We start from the raw sequence: 20995 nt of genomic DNA, 5'->3' as shown, positions 1-20995 counted from the left end.
CTAAGTCTACCCAAATCCCTCCTCAAGAGCACCAGAATTGTTCCTCAATACATTATGAACACATTAAGTACATTGTATTTATACTTTGATTTAAGTACATAGTTGCTAAGGACACTTAATATAAATAGGGACCATTTATGTATTTATTTCAGTCATTTCTGTCATTTGGTGAAGTTTGGGTTCATTGCTTCTTATTACTGATTTAGGTTACATCTTTCAACATTGACATTTGTATTGCACCAAATTAGCTGCCCTAAATTAACACTGAGCTGACTTGATCTGAAAAACTGCCCTGCTGTCTCCTTAAACTTGTTTTTCCATTGATGAAACGTCACCCTGTAACTAATAATTGATTATACTATTTTACCTGTTTATCTGTGTAAAGCAGCTTTGACAATCTGCAGTGTATAAAGGGCTGTATAAATGATGAAGATGGTAGCAGAACAGTTTTCATACCTATTTTAAAGCACAAAATATGGTTAGATTAAATTCAATTCAAATAGGATCCACACCACTTTCTCGAACTCAAATTGTCTGTAGTAAACTAGAATAGTCTAAAACAAATCTACATTTTGTACATTTGTGGGTGAACACACATGCATTTGATATTGTATTTCGACATTTTTTCCAGATATTGTAAAAAAAAAAAAAAAAAAAACAGTGCAATATTTTATTTTGAGCCATATATATTGTGATATGAATATTTTCACAAGATGACTTTATTTGAAAAGAATTCATATTTTTACATTGATTTGGGTTAATTTAGGGGGAGTGCATCTGCATAAAATGTACAAAATAGTTTTTTGAAAATTTTACACATTTGAAGTCAGAATTAGTAGCCTTCCTGTTTGTTTTTTCCCCAATTTCTGTTTGGCGGAGAGAAGATTTTTTTCAACAAATTTCTAAACATAATAGTTTTAATAACGCATTTCTAACAACTGGTTCATTTTACATTTGCCATGATGACAGTACATAATATTTTATTATATTTTTTTCAAGACACTAGTATTCAGCTTAGGGCAATTTAAAGGCTTAACTAGGTTTATTAGGTTAACTAGGCAGGTTAGGGTATTTAGACAAGTTATTGTATAATTACGGTTTGTTCTGTAGACTATCGAAAAAAAAAAAAAAAAAATATATATATATATATATATATATATATATATATATATATATATATATATATATTGTCACCGACTCGGTCCCAGTCATTCCCCTCGCTGACCAGCAGAGGTCACCATCTCCGGACTTCTAACCATTACGTCATCCTTCTCACTCAGATCCCAGCACACCTGTTCTCCATCTCACTAATGACCCACGTACCACATATAAGCAGCTCACACACACACTTCATTGCGAAGTCTTGTTTAGCCCCGGCCAGCATTTCTGAGCGTTCTATCCTGCCTGATCTCCCGTTTACCACTTTAGCCCGTTCCTCGACTCTGCTCTGTCTTCTGCCTGCCCTTGACCTAAAGCCTGATTACACGGACTCTGATTCTCGCTGCCTGCCCCTGACTAAAGCCTGTATTACGGACTCTGAACCACGCTGCCTGCCCTTGACTCAAGCCTGGTAATCACTCTGCCTCTGTTATCTGCTAATCATCGTTGAGTTGTATGTTGTATGTTCGCACAACCGTGCGAGGTGTTGATGTTTAAGTGTGACTTAATAAATACTGCAAAATGGATCCCTCCGTGTCAGTCTCCCCATTACATATATAACTTAAAAGGGCTAAAAATTTTGACCTTAAAATGGTTTTCTCTGTTTAACATCATCTAAAAAATATTTTACAAAGAAAAAAAATTAAACGGGGGCTAATAATACTGACTTAAACTGTATGTATATATATATATATATATATATATATATATATATATATATATATATATATATATATATATATATATATATATATATATATATATATATACACCATTAATCTACCCATTAGTCTTTGTTGAATTAGCAAACAAATACATTCTTGTGTCCAAATGATTTAAATTCACTTGAAACTGCTTAACATCCTGCGACGTGAATGCTGCCGATTTGCACATTGCAATATAGATGCTGAAATGATATATTGTTCAGCCCTAACATGTCCTGTGTGAATCTAAACGCAATAGACTTGTTATCTTGTTCCGACTTTATCTATGGACATTTTTTTGACAAATGTTTGGGTAAAACATTACAAGTAACACAAGTTACATAATCTAATAAGATTTTAAAGTAACAAGTAGTAATAGGGAGCATCATAATATTGTAATGCATTGTCACGTGACATAAAAGATGAGGAACCCAATTGCAAGCAAAAACAAAGTCTTTTAATATAGTTCTCACAAATAGACAGAAAAATGGTGAGTGGCTGGAGGCACTGAACAGGTGAATAATTATAGTGGTGGTCTGGTTCGGCAGCACTGATCAAATGTTCATAAAACTCATCAACAGAGTAGATAAAACATTCGTCATAGAAGAAACCGGGATGTCTCAGATGTACTTCATCAACAGAGCGGATCACACATTCATCAGGAAGAAACAGGAAGCATCAGATACTGCAACATGGAATACAACCAGACCACTCACCACCAGCGAAGAGAGGAGCCTGACAAAACACAAAGAACCGTGAGCAAAACAACGAACTGACAACGTGAGACAGGAACGCTGAACATTTATAGGCACAAAAAATGCGCTACACCTGTAGCGCGCTGATTATCAGCCGAGCGGCGCTACGGAACAGTTCCGGTAACAAAGATCATGTGACCGCTCAGCTGATGACATGAAAACAAACACCCACTGACAGCCACGCGACACCCACACAAACACAGAGAGAGAAAGGCACACATACTTAGAAACACGTATCATAATATGAACTGTCACACAACGCAGACACTTCAAATAAGGAGCAGATGAATCCACAACCGTGACATTACCCTCTCCCCTAGGGACGCCTCCTGGCGTCCCCAGACGAGCCTACCTGGCGATTGTAATCATCGATAAGAGAGTGGTCCAGTATGTCCCCGGCTGGAACCCAACTTCTCTCCTCCGGACCGTAACCTTCCCAGTCCACCAAGTACTGAAATCCTCGTCCCCTCCGTCTAGAGTCCAGAATGCGCTTAACCGAATAAGCAGTCTCCCCATCTACGAGACGCGGCGGGGGGGGAACTGGTGTGTGCGGATTAATTGCCGTATGAAAAACGGGCTTTACTTTGGATACATGAAATACGGGATGAATTCTCCTGTACGCTGGAGGTAATTTGAGGCGGATTGCCACTGGACTAATGATTTTAGTGACAATAAAAGGGCCAATAAATTTAGGAGCTAACTTATTGCAAACGGTGCGGAGAGGAATGTTTTTAGAAGAAAGCCACACTTTTTGACCGACAACGTAAACGGGAGGCTTAGACCGGTGGCGATCGGCTTTAGCCTTGGTGCGCGTCCCCACTCGGAGGAGGGTCTGTCTGGCCCTGTTCCAAGTGCGACGGCACCTCTGGACAAAGGCGTGAACAGAGGGAACCGCGACTTCGGATTCCAGACTGGGAAAAACTGGTGGCTGGTAACCTAGACTACACTGAAACGGAGAAAGGCCCGTGGACGACACTGGTAACGAATTATGTGCGTACTCCACCCACGAAAGTTGCTGACTCCAGGAGGAGGGATTCTGCGAGACCAAACATCGCAATGTGCGCTCAAGATCCTGATTGGCTCTCTCGGTCTGGCCGTTACTCTGGGGATGAAAACCAGAAGAAAGACTAACAGTGGCCCCCAATAAACGGCAGAATTCTCTCCAGAATCTAGAGACAAACTGAGGCCCCCTGTCAGAAACCACGTCCGTCGGGAGGCCATGAATGCGAAAGACATGATCAATGACAGCAACCGCTGTCTCTCTGGCTGATGGTAATTTGGGCAGAGAGATAAAATGAGCAGCCTTCGAGAACCTGTCCACCACGGTCAAAACTACCGTGTTACCGTTAGAGGATGGAAGACCCGTAACAAAATCTAGCGAGATGTGTGACCAGGGTCTCGAAGGTACTGACAGCGGTTGAAGGAGCCCAGCAGGTGGGCGATTGGAAGACTTAGAAACCGCACAGACAGAGCAAGCCAATACAAAATCGCGCACATCACGAGCCATAGTTGGCCACCAGAATCGTTGTTTGATAACGAATAATGTGCGACTCACCCCTGGGTGACAAGCTACCTTGGAGGAATGACCCCACCGGACAACGTCGGACCGTAATTCCTCCGGCACGAATAACCGACTCGGTGGGCATCCGATCGGGGGCGTTACCCCATTCAAGGCTGTGCGAACCCTCGACTCGATCTCCCAGGAAATGTTCGCTACAACAATCCCCTGGGGAAGCACAGGATCAGGTGATGACGTGCGATCCGACGGGTCGAAAAGACGTGATAATGCGTCAGGTTTGATGTTTTTGGAGCCTGGTCTGTAAGAGATCGTAAAATTAAACCGTCCGAAAAATAATGCCCACCGAGCCTGCCTGGAGTTTAATCTTTTAGCGGATCTAATATATTCAAGATTCTTATGATCAGTCCAGACGATAAAGGGCACCCCCGAGCCCTTTAACCAATGACGCCACTCCTCCAAAGCAAGTTTGACGGCCAACAACTCTCGATTACCAATGTCGTAATTTCTTTCAGCAGGAGATAATCGATGAGAGAAATACGCGCAAGGATGGATCTTGCCATCCGAGGAGGAGCGCTGGGACAGAATGGCTCCGACCCCAACCTCAGACGCATCGACCTCCACCACAAACTGCCGGGAAGGATCAGGGGCAATGAGGATCGGGGCTGAAACGAAGCAGCCTTTTAGTTTGGAAAAGGCAGCTTCAGCTGCACTGGACCACCTGAACGGCATCTTGGAGGAGGTCAAGGAAGTCAGAGGTGCGGCGAGCTGGCTGAAATTGCGAATAAAACGCCGGTAAAAATTGGCAAAGCCCAGAAACCTCTGCAGGGCCTTACGGGAATCTGGGGTTGGCCAATCTACCACAGCCTGAATCTTCTCTGGATCCATGCGCATCCCCTCGACTGACACAATATGTCCCAAGAACTGAACCGACTGTGCATGAAAAACGCATTTCTCCGCCTTGACATAAAGCCCATTCTCTAACAGCCTCTGCAACACTCGCCTGACGTGTTGAACGTGTTCCTGGAGAGAGTGAGAAAAAATCAGAATGTCATCCAGGTAGACATAAATAAACTGATCTATCATATCTCTCAACACGTCATTGACGAGTGCCTGGAAAACAGCCGGAGCGTTGGAAAGGCCGAAGGGCAGAACGCAGTACTCAAAATGCCCTCTAGGGGTGTTAAACGCTGTTTTCCACTCATCCCCGGGTCTTATGCGAACCAAATGATAAGCATTGCGGAGATCTAACTTTGTGAAAAAGTTCGCCCCCTGCAGGCGCTCGAAGGCCGAAGACATCAACGGCAAAGGGTAGGTATTCTTAACCGTGATGCTGTTCAACCCTCGATAGTCAATGCATGGGCGAAGGGAACCATCCTTCTTTTTCACAAAAAAAAATCCCGCCCCCGCCGGTGAAGAAGACGGGCGGATGATCTTGGCTGCTAGAGAATCAGAAATATATTTCTCCATGGCCTCCCTCTCTGGAACAGACAGTGAATATAACTTGCCCTTGGGCGGAGACGTACCTGGCAATAAGTCTATAGCACAGTCATAGGGACGGTGAGGAGGTAGAGAAGCAGCCCGGGACTTACTGAACACTCTCTTCAGGTCATGGTACTCACGGGGCACGTTTGACAGATCCACCTGCTCCTCCTGAAACACAGAACAAGGAACAGTGGAACAAGCAGACAATAAACAAGACTTATGACAGCTCTCACTCCATGAAAAAACTGCACTGTGACCCCAGTTAATGTGGGGCTTGTGTAGGACCAACCACGGATGTCCCAAAATGACAGGATTATTAACAGATTTAGTAAGAAAGAAAGAAATGTTTTCAGTATGATTTCCTGAAGTGACAAGTCTAATAGGAGCTGTTATGTGTGTGATGGTTGGAAGAGATAATCCACTAAGTGCTTGGACTGCTATGGGTGAGGAAAGAGGAGAGAAAGGAATTTTTAACTCATTAACTAAATCAGAGTCAATAAAGTTCCCTTCAGCTCCTGAATCAATGAGCGCATAACAGGAATGAAAACTTGAATTAAATCCCAACTTAATGGGTAGAGATGTGGTATTGGGAGAGTCCTTTCCACTCATAATCTCTCCCACCAAAAAACGCTTACCATTAGGTGAATTATTGTTCTTGACTGTGCATAAGGCTGCAAAATGCCCTGCAACCCCACAGTACATACACAAACCACTTGTGCGTCGGCGGTGTTTCTCCTCCGCTGAGAGGCGAAATCCTCCCACTTGTCTGGGCTCGGATTCTGGAACAGGAAGTGTAGCCTCCGAACAACAGGTCTGTGAAGCCAAACGTTGTGAACGAAGCTCTCTGTGGGCACTCCTGCGCTGAAGGCGATTGTCCACCCTTATGGCCAGGTTAATGAGACCGTCCAGTGTCTTGGGAAGCTCCAAAACGTAGATCTCATCCTTAATACGGTCCGCCAGTCCGTGAAAGAACATGTCCCATTGCGCTTCGCTGTTCCACCCGCACTCGGCCGCCAGGGTGCGAAAGTCGATGGAATATTCCGCCACACTGTGCTCCTCCTGACGGAGCTCAGCGAGTCGTCTGGCTGCCTCTCTCCCCGAAGTCGCTGGATCGAAAACCACCCGGAGTTCCTCCGAAAACGCTTTAAAAGACACACAACAGGGAAGTCTCTTCTCCCAGACCATTGTTCCCCATAATGCAGCTTTGTCCGTCAGTAAGTTGATTAAAAATGCCACCTTGCTCGCCTCAGTGGGAAAAGATGAGGGCTGGAGTGATATAAAAAGATCGCATTTGGTAATGAAGGATCTGCATAAATGGGGTTCACCTGAATAACTTTGTGGTGGTGGTAGTCGTGGTTCAGAGATCCGTGAACTCTCATTAAAAACAGGACTGGGTGGTAGTTTAACTGGAGACACTGCCAACGTGGATCCGGCTTGGAGACCCGAACTGAGTTGCTGAACTTGATTAGACAGCTCGGTGATTTGATTAAAAAGTGCTTGGATGGTCTGGCTGGAAACCTCCATACTTGCTGGGTTCAAATCTGGTCAGTTCGTTCTGTCACGTGACATAAAAGATGAGGAACCCAATTGCAAGCAAAAACAAAGTCTTTTAATATAGTTCTCACAAATAGACAGAAAAATGGTGAGTGGCTGGAGGCACTGAACAGGTGAATAATTATAGTGGTGGTCTGGTTCGGCAGCACTGATCAAATGTTCATAAAACTCATCAACAGAGTAGATAAAACATTCGTCATAGAAGAAACCGGGATGTCTCAGATGTACTTCATCAACAGAGCGGATCACACATTCATCAGGAAGAAACAGGAAGCATCAGATACTGCAACATGGAATACAACCAGACCACTCACCACCAGCGAAGAGAGGAGCCTGACAAAACACAAAGAACCGTGAGCAAAACAACGAACTGACAACGTGAGACAGGAACGCTGAACATTTATAGGCACAAAAAATGCGCTACACCTGTAGCGCGCTGATTATCAGCCGAGCGGCGCTACGGAACAGTTCCGGTAACAAAGATCATGTGACCGCTCAGCTGATGACATGAAAACAAACACCCACTGACAGCCACGCGACACCCACACAAACACAGAGAGAGAAAGGCACACATACTTAGAAACACGTATCATAATATGAACTGTCACACAACGCAGACACTTCAAATAAGGAGCAGATGAATCCACAACCGTGACATGCATTACTTTTTAAAGTAACTGTTGTTGATTCTAAATAATGCAGTTACAGAACATGTCAGCTAGCAGTAGTTAGAGAAGGATAGCCCAGACCTTTTCTTATAAAGGGCCAAAAACCAAACTTAACTGAGGCTAGTGGGCAGAAGGTATAAATACATCTGACATTTAATTTATTTATCTAATTTATTTAATAATGTTTTAAAAAGACTAGAAAACACAGCTTTATATTAACTAATACCGTAATATTATGAACTTATTACAGTAAAAAAAAAACAATCAAATTAATAACAGAATTACACTATAGTTTTTGCCTTGATTTGCTTGCTGATGTCTTCTGAGACGATATTTAAATTTTAAAAATCTAATTCATTTACAACATTTAATTGAAACTTTACATTTCAGTTTGCTTTTTTTGTTGCTCAGCAATAAAAGAAGCAAAAAAAGGTAACATCAAATTGGAAAATGACAATCTCTGTGTTAAAGGCATTCGTCCCAACGCTCTCCATCATACTCAGTCTCCTCTCATGGAATGGTGGGCCAAATCAAAGGTTACAATGGGCCCTACTTTGGGCATCTCTGAATTACAGGATCTTTAAACTATCTGTTTAAAAGTTTGTAGCTTGTAAAGAAACTTTATAAACTTGGCATTGCCCAATGTCTTTTAGGCTGTCTATGAAATTGTAGACTGATTATGTGAAGAGACATTTTTGCTGCAAAATTCAGAAAAAAAAATTTTATGGTCCCTGACAGACTTCTGACTACAACTACTTTGCAACTACATTCTAGTTTATACTACTGTATTTTTAAAAGAGTAATTATTCAGAAAATCCCTTTACAAACAAACTAAACTGGATTCGAGAAGCTAAAGCATCTCTGCCATAACCCTTCTTTTGCCTGCAGGCTTATTACTGCACGAAACGCACCATGGGAGTATGTACACTTTTAGTTTTATTGACCCATAAAGGCAAACCGAGGGTCAGTTCCACTTAAATTGGTACATATAAGTGGTTAGCTTAAAGAGAACTTAAAGACTGGGGAGAAGTAAGTGTACATTTCAGTTTCTCACAGTGAGTCATTGCTCCGCTGTTTTCTCTCTGTGGGGCCTGACAATGATCCATACAACACTCTCAAACAGCCATTACACAAATCCAGCATCTGCTCCCTGGGGTTCTCCCAGGAGGGTGCTGAGGTGGATTCAAGTTCACAGTGTATTTTGTAACCGTTATCCAGCAGGTTCTGCATCCTGACAGTCCTCTGAAACAGCAGAAGTTACTGTACTTACAAATGGATATTAATTGGGAGGATTGCAGTTCTTTTGGTTGGAGCATTTGTGTGTAAGCTCTGAAGACAAAAACTATTGTTACAAATGGCCTGGAGCTTTCGTACTGTATGCTATTAATCCAAGAAACAGTAAGAGAGTAGACATAAATTCTAATAAAATATTAAAAAATACTGATTTCTTAACTTTTCCGAGGTTTACAATGTGTACATAAGTTTTGTGCTAAAACTACAAATTTATATAAACATGTCAGAAAACAAGTTTTAAGGTCCGTAAGCGTTTTTGTTTTGTTTGTTTCAAAGAATTTTATACTTAGCAAGGACTATTTACCTAGCCTTATGTGGTTCCAATCCTTCATGAGTTTCTTTTATCTGTTGAAGAGTAAAGCGGACATTTAGAACAAAACATAAAACCTGTTACCATTGACTTGGAAACCAAATACTATGGACGTCAATGGTTACAGGTTTTCTGCTTTTCTCCGGATATCTTCTTTTGTATTCATTAGAAGAAACTCAAGCATGTTTGTAAAAATTGAAGAGAGAGTAAATGTTCACATAATTCTCTGTCCACCCCCCACCCCCCACCCCCCATTCACACTGACACATAGCAGCGTTTTAAAATGAAAATGGTCTCTTTAGTGTTTTCAAAAAGCTCAGTTTTCAGGGCTCGAAAACTCTGGCGTTGTGTGGATGGAAGGCATAACCGTAGCAAAACTTATGCGGTTTAAAACTAAAACCTTTTAGTGTATACGGGGCCTTAATCTCTAATATTTAAGTCTAAACACCTCAAAGAATCTGCAAGGATGTATGGCTCTCAAAAATATAATTCATTGTGGACATCAATAATACAGTTATTTAAGACACATCTGCTGCACTACTGTATACTTAATTGTTTTCACCCTGCTGGTGATACTATAGATGTAAATTCAAAGTGGTACTAAAGCCACATATGAATGTGAGCATTTTAAATACTTTTTAATATATACTGTAGTAAACATTCAAATTAGCAGCATCCATGGCAGCAAGAAGATTCAAACCACTAAAAACAGCACACCAAATGCTGTAGCAGGGTGTTAATGACTTTTAACATGGTAAGTGTCACTAGAATCTTCCCCCGTGGAGGTGTAGACTTCTTTACCTTTATTTACACTGTGATTTGTTCTGTTATTTCTCTTTTGTGCTTAAGCAGATGTTTGCCTCTGTGTGAGAGTGAGGGATGGATGGAGTTCTCCTGGGAAGAGTGTGTCAGCTCATTGTGCTGTAGAGTGTAAAGATATTTTTCTGCACATTGTCAGAGAGGAGTTTTAAGACTTGCTGAACTGATGTCACAAATCTGAAGGAAAGAGACTTGATAGGAATTTTCAAGGAGACTGGGTAAAAGTGACACTCTTTTTTCATTTTATATTTGAGCCTTTTGCCACTTTCACTGAAATGAGAGTGGAGACAAAAGACAAGAAATGAGATCACTCTCAAAAGCTGGGTTATTTTAATCCAACTCTGGGTCAAATAACTTTTGATTACACAATTAACTCAGTTACTGGTTTAAGCAACTTAGCATTTTTGTAACATTTTACATGAGGAGTGTTTGTAGACTGTCATGACACCTTTATAATGCTGACATGACACGTCATGAATATGAAGAAAAGTTTATGCATGCTTAAGACAACTGTCATTAAGGGCCCTGTCATACACCCAGAGCAATAAGGCACAAGATGTGTATGCCGTGATTTGTAACTTACAAACCAGCACAACTGTAATTTTCACGTTTTGCACCATGTTGTTAAAATCAACCCAAGCTCATTCTGGAAACGTAGCCCCGCGGACGTTTCTGGAGATTGCGATTTACGTGGCCGGAGGTACGTAAAGGCCGCGTTTAGTTTTTTTCGAGCGAACGCTGCGGGGCGGTGTGGCGCCGCTCCGCCCCTCCTCCTCACGCTCGCTGGCCGACGGCTCGCCTCCGAATGGAGGGCTTTCCCGATGCAATCAGTTTGTCCGCTTAGCTCATAGCGTTGCGTCGGCGAAGGCCCCGGAGGAGGAGGAGGAGCCGGAGCCTGCCGCGGTGGACGACGACTGGGGTCGAGTCCGGGGAACAGCAGGTTCCGGAAATCAGGTAAGACGAAAAACGGAATCCGAAAAATAAGGGCGAGAATGCGGCGGGATCCGAAAACACGGTCGAAATCGAAGACGAGGGCTTTTGCTTTTTTTTTTTTTTCTGGACGGCTTTTGCGAACCGTCGCTCGGGTTTAGGGAAGGAGGAGGAGGAGGAGGAAGAGGAGGGCGGCCGAGTCGGCGGCTTTTCGCACGAGAACAGATCCACGAAAACAAAAAACGCTCGAATACGTACCTCCCGGGACATAAATCGCGGTCCGCAGAAACGTCCGCGGGGCTACGTTTCCACAATGAGCCTGGGTTGGTTAAAATAGCAAATCAATTTGGATCACTTTGTGGACTCATGGGCATGCTGGGCTAAGAAGAAGGTGTTTTACGGTACATTGTTGGCATGTTGCAAATTTTGAGGAACTAAAATAAACATAAATAGATAAAAGCTGGTCTAAACTCCAGCACAGAGCGTGCTAGTTATGTGCCTATGTGGGTCCAAAACACTTACACATTGCTTAATACTGTTACACAACCAGCGATCGCTTCCCAGAGGATCGCTGGTTTTCACACGAACTCTCTAAACTACATTTCCGCTTTTCCCAGGACTACATTTTCATACATGCACTGCTCCCAAACACGCACGTCTGTTCAGTCATCTATCCTGATTGCAAACACCAGCTGGACCTTGTTCACAGACTGATTTCACTCCATTCATAAGCCACTCTCTCACGCCACCAGTTTGCCGAGTCTTGTTTTCCTTGTGTAACATTTCCCTGTCTTGTTTCTCCGTGTCTCGATCCCAGCCTTGTACCTTTGTTATCCTGTTTAGCCGCCTGCCTTTTGACCATTTGCCTGTTTAACATTTACGATTCTGGACTGCCTTCATATACCCGTTTGCACCTTATGACCACTGCTTGCCTGACTTTGAATAAAACTGCATATTGGATCTTACCTCCTGTTGTCTCCTGTCACTCCACCCTAGTCGTGGTAACAAAAACACACAGGACATACAGCAATGCACTAATATATTTACATATGTTTTTCCTTCAGTTTATTCATGACAATTTCCATTTGTATAATGTTATTATTAGTAGTATTATTTATTCTGTGCATATTTGTATTAGTTTTAATAAAAAACAAGTTTACATTTGGTCACTTGTCGGGTTTTGGGAGATGTCTGCATCACCAAATGCAGCCTAAAGGCTCCAACACACCGGGAGACTTTTCGTTTGTGTTTGTCATTAGCGTTTTACGAGACGTTTTTCCGCATTCAAACCCAAGCAATTTTCACTGCGGTCAAGCAGAAGAATGTGCAAAATCACTCCTTGACGTTAGATGGCGCTACACAACTTTAAGTTCTGACACCTGGTTGTAGCACAGAAGAGGAAGAGAGAAAGTTCACATGCTTGTTGTTAAAGTTACTGGTGACTCAAACAAGCATAGACGGTTCAAGAAGCAGCTCTAGTGATGAAAAAATGATTATTGTTCACAGAGCAATAAGCAGCTCCACGTTCATTTCGCCTCTGGGCATCTTCTTCAATGTGCGCTCGCATTGACAATTTTGCGCTTGAGCGCCTCCAAGTGCTGTTTACTGTAACTTCAGCAGCTCCGTGCACATGAACAAAAGTGCCAACCTGATTGGTGGAGAAGGTTTTAACGAGCCACGTCAAATATAAATAACGAGCATGAGGCGGCATTTTTTTCAAAATGCGCCTGGCGTTTTGCGCGTTGGTGTGCATGATCACATTGACGCCCTTTATATAGTCACGAGGAGTTAAACGTTGATGGAAACCGCGAGCAAAAAACGTCTCGGTGTGCACGGGCCTCGGTGTGTTTGGATATTTGTCTTTTGACCACACTTCATTATTATTGTTCATTTATTTATTTGCTGGAAATTAGAACTGAATTTAGAAATAGTTTTGAAACAAATCTTTGCACTTATCAAATAAAATTGCAAAATATGTAGGCTAATGGATGTCTTCAGTGGAGTGACTTTTTATCGTTACCTTACAGTAAGGGAGTGAAGAGTAAAAGTAAAGTACAAAGAGGCCAAACGGAGGAGGCTTGTTCTGTAGATGGTCTCTATCTTTGAGCAGATGGTCTGTTTACCTGTTTTCTTGCTAGTGAAGTATTCAGTTTTTCCACTTACAAAGTCTGCCATGTAAATAGCAAATGGCCATGACATGACACAAATGACTCTTAAAGGGAATGGGAGATGAGACCCTGATTGGTTTACAGCACATTATGCTCAAAACACATTTAGGAGAATAAGCAAGTGTATTCAGACCCTTAATGTTTTTGCACCATGCACTTTATTTGCGCTTAGATTGTTAAAATAGACCCCTTAGAGTCATTCGTAAAATTATTCATTCACTCATTTTCTTTTCGACTTAATCCCTTTATAAATCTGAAGTCGCCACAGCGGAATGAACCGCCAACTTATCCAGCATGTGTTTTACGCAGCGGATGCCCTTTCAGCTGCAACCCATCACTGGGAAACAACCATACACACTTGGACTTGTGGGGGACCTAGAGCACCCAGAGGAAACCGACGTGAACGTGAAGAGAACATGCAAACTCTACACAGAAATGCCAACTGACCCAGATGAGGCTCGAACCAGCGACCTTTTTGCTGTATGGCAACAGCACTACCTACTGTGCCACTGCAAACATGAGACTGTTTAAGTTGTCTTTTATTATGACATGGATATTTATTCATTATGAACTGACATTGTCTTTTCTGATCATTTTTGACATTACAATGTATAATTAAAGTGTCAATGACAAGTGACAGCATATTAAATATCTAATGACATTATAAAGACAGAATTAAAATTATACCCCTGTAGTAGAGGTAAAAAAAAAATTGTTAATGATGTTGTTATTAACTTCACTACACAATTATAAATGCATCATGACATTTTTATAAGATGTTTATGACATGTTATAATGTATTTTGTTATGTCAAGTAATCATAACAAGGACATGTCAAACAATGTCATCTTTGAATTTGAAATAAGTTGTCATAAGCATGCATAAAATCTTCATATTCATGACATGTCATATGTATAAAAATAGAATTAAAAAGTATAAAAATGTTACTGCATTTTTTTTAGTCTTGGATGCAATCAGGAATCAATCATTTGTCTTCCATGTGAGCACCATCATTCAACTTTGCTGCAACACCACAGATTACCTATTCAATTTAAATGTACTGCATAGTAAATGAATCCCAAATATTTCAGCTCAGGTAACACAAACACTCTAGCATATAATATCAAATCAGAGTAGTGTGATCATCTCATCACAACTACTTTTCACATTGAGAAAATTGGCATAATTTTGAATGCAATCTTGTGGACTTTGTGGAGCCGCACAATGCCATATTTCTTATTTTTATTAATACCCTGTAATATTGCTGTAGTGAAGATAAATCATGTTGATGTAGGACCCTCATCTCCGTCTTTGACCTTTGCAAATCTGTGAAAAGACCCTGTAAGAGCAGCATATGAAAACACATGCACATAAAAGACGCATTTAGAGAGAATTAAAATTATAATTGCAAGTGAACTTCTGTCAGACTAGTTATATTATCATCGCCATGCTTAAAATAGGCAGCTAAATGTGTTTTAGGCAGATGAAGGCCATTCTTTATGCTTGCATTTAATTGAATGAAGCATCTAAATGTCACTCTCAGATGCTTTGACTCCAAACAGAATTAATATATTGCCTTTTTTGTTTTTCTTTTTAGTTTTAACTGCTTGTATTGAATGATTTTATGATTTTAGACACCCAAATCATTTCTAAATTGGTCAGGAATGTAGACATCTAATTGTAAGGATAATCTAGTCTGTATTATATGGCTATTAAAAAATGGAACATTAAAAAATGTTTCAAGTTATTTTTTAAGATACACAAAATTCAGTTTGATGATTCAAGTCAGTTTAACGCAGATTGAAAAAACTTGTAAAGTTAATTTAATGAAGCTCAAAATTAACGCAGTAGCTACTGCTTATAGTCAATAATAACACAATGCAACATTTAAGTTTTAATAAACAGAAATTGATCCCCAAATTTTGGAGATATTTGAAAGGTTGGAGAGATCAAAGATATTGGAGAGATTTAAGACATTGCAAAAGTTGAAGAGATCAGAGATATTGGAGAGATTGAAGATATTGGAAAGGTTGGAGATACTGGAGATATTGGAGGTTGGAGATATTGGAGAGGTTGGAGATATTGGAGAGATAGGAGATATTGGAAAGGTTGGAGAGATTGGAGATATTGAAGAGATTGAAAATACTGGAAAGATTGGAGATATTTGGAGAGGTTGCAGATATTGGAGAAATTGGAGATATTGGAAAGGTTGGAGAGATTGGAGAGATAGAAGATATTGGAAAGGTTGGAGAGATTGGAGATTTTGGAGAAGTTGGAGATATTGAAGAGGCTTGAGATTTTGGAAAGATTGGAGAAATCTGAGAGATTGAAATATTGGAGAGGTTGGAGATATTGAAGAGATTTATGATTTTGTAGATATTTGAAAGGTTGGAGAGATCAAAGATATTGGAGAGATTTGAGATATTGCACAAGTTGTAGAGATCAGAGATATTGAAGAGATTGAAGATATTGGAGAGGTTGGAGATATTAGAGATATTGGAGAGGTTTGAGATATTTGAGAGGTTGGGGATATTGGAGAGATTGGAGATATTGTAGCGATTGTGTTTTGGCAGGTTTTATTCAGATCTTTTCATTTTGCTAAACAAGCCTGTAATTACATTGTAAATATTGTATATTTCATTTTTCTTTATTGTTATTTTGTCACTTTCACCTTTTTGCTGGATTTTTTTTTTTCAGGTTTGTGTCGAATAAATACCCTTCACCTTCATCAGCGGCTTCTGTGTCGCTTTTGCCTCCCATCCACCGGTTCGATCCTAACTGAGTAATTGTCACTTGTGTCATCTGAACTAAAAACATTAAGGCAAAAAGAGGCTGTTTAACCATTTATACAATGAATGTTTATAGACAACCTGATAACAAAGGAAAACATATCTATTTTACATTTTTGCTGAATTAATTCATATACAAAATGTGCCCCAATTTGGTGATGGCCAAAAGAGCCAACAGACAAAAAGCAGAATAATATACTGCTGAATTGATCTTTTTAGCTTCAGTTGCTATTTTAATGACCTAAAAATCCTAAATGTGAAATGTATAACTGAACTATAAACCCAGCAGAATTAAGAGATAATAAAATATAGAAAGAAATACTCATTACACACACCCATCAATGCACACACATATTAGGGTTTTTTAAAATAGAAATATTTATTCAGCAAATCAGTTTTACAAAAACAATGAACTAAAATGATATTCAAATATTTTTACATGTTACCAATGATTTATAATTCAAATAATTCAAAACCTGTATAATGTCAGTAATAATGCAGTTTTGCCATCACAGAATATATTATTAAAACAGATTCTGCAAGCATCGTGCAAACGAATGTGCACAATTGTGCATAATAGAGCACAAAGACGGCCGGTCTCATGTGTCCCTCCTCTCACACACACTCAGGACTCATGTACAGTGACAGAGACTGAGTAAAAAGCTGTGTGGTGGCCTTTTAAACTGTCAACCCATGATTTAGGATCAGTCTGAAGAAAGGAAAGGACTCTGCTCTCTTTAAGGCCACGGCCTGTCACACCACACACTCCGCAGAGATATTCATACTCTTAAACACTTGCACAAGCTGCAATGGGAGCGACAGCCGAGAGAAAGTGGGAACAGGGTCAGAAATCCATAACCAGACTCGCACCGGTCCGTTCGTGCCGTCGCTCCGCATTCATCTGCTGTCGAAAGAGAAGTGTCACACTTTTGATCTCCTCGTCCACTGAGCACAACGCTTAATTGCACTGGTGGGAGTCTGGGAGGAATCGAAGAAAATGTGCACGTTTGCACACACGCGTAGGCTTCATGCCCTCGGTCGACACCGGGATGAAGCGTGTACGTGTTGGAGATGACAAGACAGGAAGGCAATAAGACTTATAATTGATTCTAAGCCACTCTGGAACTCAGAAGTCAAATACAAAACACACACAACTTACAGTAATCAGCACACACACACACTCTCACACCTGTCCTGAATTCCCCATAGAGTCCCAGGCCCTTCTATTGAACGGCTGCGTGTTTACAGAGAAAGGCTTCCCATTGGTTTTCTGATCAATGGGATTATATTTCTTATAACGGAGGGATGAGAGGATGTGTCTGCGGAGGAAAAGTGGCCGAATGAATGAGGGATGAAGGAGCAGAGAGGCATGAGAGAACATATAAGGTGAGGAAATATCGCTCGTATGCACGCTGACTGGAGTGCGAGACAAGAGAGTATTGATTTAGCTTCCTCTCCTCACTTTCCTTTTCGTTTCTTTTCACTCAACGCTTTTTTCTTTTCTCATTATTGGAGCATTTTTCATCCTTTCTGACAGTGCTGTCATCATTTACTCACCCGCTCAGGGATTCAGGCACCAGGAGGTGACTACAATTATAAAAAAGGACAACAACAATGTATTTTAATCTAATTTTTTAGAAATATATATAAAAGAACATTCTGTAAAATTAAGGAAGAGTTGATTAAAAAAAAATGTGTTGGTGTTTAGCCATGGGTGTGCATTATTTTGAATAATTCAACAGAAGCGAGTTAATTATTCTGTTAGCACAAAAGATATTGCTCATTTGTCAGGGTTTTTGTATTCAAACAGCTCTTGTGTGTAGGACTAGTTTGTTACACATCTCATGCAGAGCTCACTCAGAGCTTTCCTTTGGCTTAGTCCCAGATTTATCAGTGTTGCCACAGTGGAATGAACCACCAATTACTCTGGCATACATTTTTTGAATGTTTAGCCAATTCCATGCATGTTCAGTACTAAAGGTCAGGAGAGGGTTTTCTTTAATGTCAAAAATGTAATATATTAAATACAAATGAATAATTCGAGGACAGAGCTCTGGGTTATGTTACCCCAATGCAATACAATAATTACATTCAGGAGGTTCGCAACCAACCTCACATTTCTCTGACTCTAGCATATATATATATACAACTGATATTAGCAGGTGGAAATTTGGTGTAATGTCACTTATCAGTCATTCTATACTCCTTTGGCTACTGTACCCAAACATACTTCCTCTTTCTGCATCTCCAATATATTTCACAACTTCTACAAGCATTCAGCTCCTTGTGACATGTCTAGACTTCTTATTAGACAGAAGTCTGGAGCACTACATTTACTCTTATTCTGCTATTTCTCTCTTGTCAGCAGTTCCTTTCAAGATGTATGCAGCACAGTAAGAAAGAAGTTGTATGCTTGGTTAATATATGGTATCATACAAAAGAAAAAGATTAATTAATCTGTTGTTAGTCTAAACATTTTTTCTAATAAAAAATAAAGACCCTAAGATAAAAAACTTAATTCCTTTTTCCCCACAATTACCTTCCAGCCGCAACCCTGCACTAACTTATAAACCCCCAGTGCTGGGAAACATCCATATATTCTCTCATTCACACACACTCATACAGTTCATTTAGTTCATTCAATTCACCTATAGCTTATTTATATACTGGACTGTGGGGGAAACTGGAGAGCCCGGAGGAAACCCACATGTACATGGGGAGAACATGCATACTCCACACAGAAATGCCAACTGGCCCAGCTGGGACTCAAATAGGTGACCTTCTTGCTGTGATGCATCAGTGCTAACCACTGAGCCATCATGCCAGCCCTCATGCAGAGCTTATGTGGTTAATTCCATAACTTAATTTTAAAGCTAATAATAGTCTTGAGCAATGATTGCAGACTAATGAAGTTGAGCGAGAGAGAAATTAAGCGTATTTGTATTGTGTTTGACTGCCTTGAGCTCTGACTAATGCAGTTATAAATGCCTTTTTTAGAGAGAGAGATTTTATTTATTTATTTATTTAATTCTATTGGTTTTGATTAGGTGTTGTAGACTGTAATTTAAAATAACTAAAATCATTTTGCTTGGGAAATACCTGCTTCGAACTACTTTTTGTTTTCTCGGAAACAACTTTTCAAATGTTCATCAACCAATAAAATCACTTTTTTCAAATTAAAAACACTTTAAAACAATTTTGCAGTGGCAGCAGTTGGACAAAACATCTGCTGCCTCAAGTATTACTATCTTATTTTAATTTTTTAATACAAATATATAAAAAATAATATTATTATTTTTATTATTTGAAGACAGAGTACAATTCATGATGTCCACTTTATATTAAAAAATGATTCCATCCATCCGTTTTCCTTCAGCTTAGTCCCTGATTTATTAGGGCTTTCCACAGCGGAATGAACCACCAACTATTCGAGCATATGTTTTACACAGCGCATGCCCTTCCAGCTGCAACCCAGTACTGGGAAACTCTCGCATTTAAGTTTATTGAATTTACCTACGCCATGTGTTTTTGGACTATGGTGGATCCACAGAAATTCATATAAATTCACGTGAACATGGGGAGAACATGCAAACTCCTAAAAGAAATGCCAATTGGGATTCAAACCAGGGATTTTTTTGCTGTGAGGTGAAAGTGCTAACCACTAAGCCACCATGCCACCCAATGAAATCATTCTCAACAGTTAATTGGTAATCACTGATTTATTTGAATCAGTCAGAAAGATTAATGAAACAGCTGCGTGATTTTTAACTAAACACTTTGTGAATCATTCAAAGCTGTTACTTTGTTTCTAACAGACTGAATAGTGAGTCATGTGTCAGTTGGGTAGTGCATTATCTGAATTCTGAAAATGAAATAAATAACTGTGGAATCATTCCCAGACAGTTCACGCACTGTTCAACAAGATGAATTTGCAGATTTGGTTTCAGCTGAGTCACTGTCACTTCATCCAACGCCTCTTATGTTCTACATTTTTCTAAATTTTCTGTTACAAGAAGCTGCTTCAGATGATTCAGTATGTTCAGGGAATGGAGAAAATAATTCATACTGATTTACAATCCATAAAGACCATTTTACAAATAGTTTGATTGAGTCTTTGAAATGAAGCTCAAAAAGAGACTGCACTTGGAGTAAACTATTGCTGTTTTTTTCTATGTACTGTATACTGTTAAACTGTTAAAAGTATGAGACACATTTTTTAACATGTGTTCAAACCACGTATATATTTTATCAAGTCATATATATATATATATATTTATATATATATATATATATATATATATATATATATATATATATATATATATATATATATATATATATATATATATTAGGGATGTAACGGTATTGTAAATACCATCATACCGCAATATTAATTTTTTTCGATATTACCGTAGTCGCATGACTCGGTAAAAATATAGGTCTTCTGAGAAAATTTGCTCAGGCGAATGAAGCGAACGGGAGGTAGCGAAAACTACAATTCCCATCAGCCTATGCTTGACCATCATCCCTTGCGGTCTGTTGTCGCTACAGATCCAGTAATGCGGAAATGGAGTGTGCTGCTAGAAGCTGGGATGAAAAAGAGCTGGAAAACTCTAAAGCGGGTGTTGTCGCCACGCGCGTACTGAAAAGCGGTGTTGTCGCGCGCGTACTGAATAGCGGTGTTGTCGCGCGAGTTCTTATCAGCTGTTGTCTCGCACGTACTGAATAGCGGTGTTGTCAGCACACTGTTCAGATTGATGCAGACATGAGACCTCTATCTCACTCATGGTTTGTCCTCTCAAGTGGGGGAAAGACAATGCACAACGTTACCCACTGCTGTCAACCT

General features: G+C 40.1%; 1 protein-coding gene across 2 annotated transcripts in view; it reads left to right on the top strand.

Annotated features, from left to right (window-relative positions):
* The window catches only part of LOC100534815 (DELTA-actitoxin-Aeq1c-like), a 339260-nt gene that overhangs the window by 307531 nt on the left and 10734 nt on the right, over positions 1-20995 (top strand). The gene's annotated exons all lie outside the window — the stretch shown is intronic.

This window comes from Danio rerio, chromosome 3, assembly GCF_049306965.1.
Source record: "Danio rerio strain Tuebingen ecotype United States chromosome 3, GRCz12tu, whole genome shotgun sequence".
Taxonomy (NCBI): domain Eukaryota; kingdom Metazoa; phylum Chordata; class Actinopteri; order Cypriniformes; family Danionidae; genus Danio; species Danio rerio.
The sequence above is the reverse complement of the archived record's forward strand: the minus strand, read 5'-3'. Positions and strand labels throughout refer to the sequence as shown.